This window comes from Harpia harpyja, chromosome Z, assembly GCF_026419915.1.
Source record: "Harpia harpyja isolate bHarHar1 chromosome Z, bHarHar1 primary haplotype, whole genome shotgun sequence".
Lineage (NCBI taxonomy): Eukaryota > Metazoa > Chordata > Aves > Accipitriformes > Accipitridae > Harpia > Harpia harpyja.
In genome coordinates, this window is record NC_068969.1 from 12,695,477 (window position 1) to 12,697,606 (window position 2,130).

The 2,130-nt window shown below is 46.2% G+C and overlaps 1 long non-coding RNA gene across 1 annotated transcript; it reads right to left on the reverse strand.

Moving 5' to 3' along the window:
- Positions 1–529: 529 nt before the first annotated feature.
- On the reverse strand, positions 530–1,453 carry LOC128136948 (uncharacterized). Its single transcript, XR_008233527.1, has 3 exons — positions 1,397–1,453; positions 1,152–1,302; positions 530–593 (listed from the first exon to the last, which is right to left on the reverse strand). It is a non-coding gene; the product is annotated as an uncharacterized LOC128136948 (long non-coding RNA).
- Positions 1,454–2,130: the final 677 nt, after the last annotated feature.

A 2,130-nucleotide genomic window follows, 5' to 3' on the forward strand; every position in this document is an offset into this window, starting at 1 on the left:
CCCCAGTTCATTCTAGGCAGATATCTGGTAATTTATCCTCTCATCAGCAAAAGTGTGGGGATTTCACAGAAAGCCTGAAGTAATTTTTAAGTTGTAGAAGTTTTACAGACATAACTTTCTCCTTTCTTTGTAGAAAACCACTGTATTTTTCAAACACGAAAAGAAGTTGCTCTCAACCCAGGAGGTACCTCCTAAGAGCCACTTCCCAAGTTTTCCCCATCTCTGATTATACAGTCTTGACATGAACCAGCCCAGCACAGCTTTCTACAGCACACAGCCTCGCTTGAGGTGGCAAAGGGCAGTCCATTAACTTCAGCATTGGTAGAAGTTTAAGGGCAACTGTTCTAAGCAAGCACATTAACAAGTGAGGAGGAATGCTCTGCCAGACACCAGGATAAAGGGTTATTTCTAAAGGCATTGGAGATAATAGCCATGCTGCATTTTTTTTGCTTTTACCTACCCTCCCTCACCTGGCTACCCACAAACAGCTGGGGACTTTCTGGTTTGGGGTTTTCAGGATTGAGAAAATATGTATTCCAGCCCGTTGTCAGACCACCAGCCAACTCCTGTCATTGCTCTATGCCTCAGTTTCCCTAAAGGAAAAAAGAGCATAAAGACATCAGTGCCCTCTGATGAAATGATGAAAAAAAGCTGTAGAATTATCCAAATGAAAAATTAGTGAGAAAACAACATGTAAAAATTAATCTGAAACTCTATTACTATGTGCTCTCCCGTTATGCTAATTATTTTGTGTGGTGCAAGGATTAAATACCAGGCTCTGTACACCCCTCCACCCCGCAGATACTTGGGTGATTTTGGTGCTCTAAGAATAACTGTCTTCACCTCTGATCTAGTTTCTTCAGCCTGGTCTTTCACTCCTGCTCCCGATGAGAGGAGATGTTCCCCAGCTCTAAGCTTTAACACAGCTCGTATCATTCAGGAGCTGCTGCTGTGAGATTGCTACCCAAGATGAAAGAAATCTCACAGGAACAAGCGAACCTGGGAGACTTTTGCAAAGCAAGGCAAAGCCCCAGAGATATTTGGGGGCTGCAATGAATGAAAGCTGCCCTCCTCGTCCTGCTCCCCCTGATCAGTAAAACTCAGCTTTGCGAGCCCGCCTCTGATCCCAGGGTGCTTCTGCTTGACATTACCTGCGTTCACACCGTTGCCATGAAAAGCTTGGATGTGAGTTAACACCAAAGTCTTGGGTGTACCTTATGTTCTTAATGGACACTTGCAAAACCTGCCGTGTGCTTTCATGGCCTTCTTCAGCAGGCGAACATCTCTCTGGCTCTGCAGAAGCTGTAAAGAGAGAACAGGGAGGAAAAAATCCTTCCCAGCTGCCCCATGTCCCTTCACAATAAAGTGCTAAAGAGAAATCTCTGCTTTTTTTTACCAGTGAGAGCCAGTCACAGTCCAGGAGAGAGAAGAGCTGTTTCCACTCCCTCCCAAGCACCATGGTCTTATTGTTCATGCAGCGCTCAGTGTCCAAAATATCAAGGGGGCTGGCAAGGGCTGCTGGGGCAACTTCTGTGCAGAGCTCAACGCCAGTGGAGCGTGAAGGAAGAGCAGCCCGCGCTGGCCAGCAAGGCAGAACGCGCCAGCACACCCCTGACAGTGCCCTCCCTGACGCTATTATCACACGAGGGGAGAAAGGGATTTTTGTCAGCTGCTCAGAGGGGAACGCGAGGGCCGTATCTGCCTTCTGTTGCCTGCATCCTTTGGTTGGGGCAGGGGGTGAGAACCTATTTACTGATGGCAAAGAGGGACTGATAACTGCTGCTGGTCCGGGAATGTTACTTACTGATTTTCCTGGGGTACCTGGAGGTGGATATTGTGTAGGCAATGGTTTAATTGCTTATATATGTAGATACTGCTGCTCATTTGCCAACCTGGAGCACTGCTAATGAAAAATGTGTTCAGACAGACTGACTGCAGGCATGCAGCCTTCTTCATTGTTGGTTAAGAAGCTTTACAAAACTGAAATAAATAAATAAATAATATTGACATGACCAGAAGTTCTAGACATTTTTGGACTCTGAAGACATATGCTTAATTTAGCCCTGCAGTAAGTCCAGGTGCATGCCCAAGTACAGCTGATTAGCCAATGGGGCAAGCACTTACCTAATT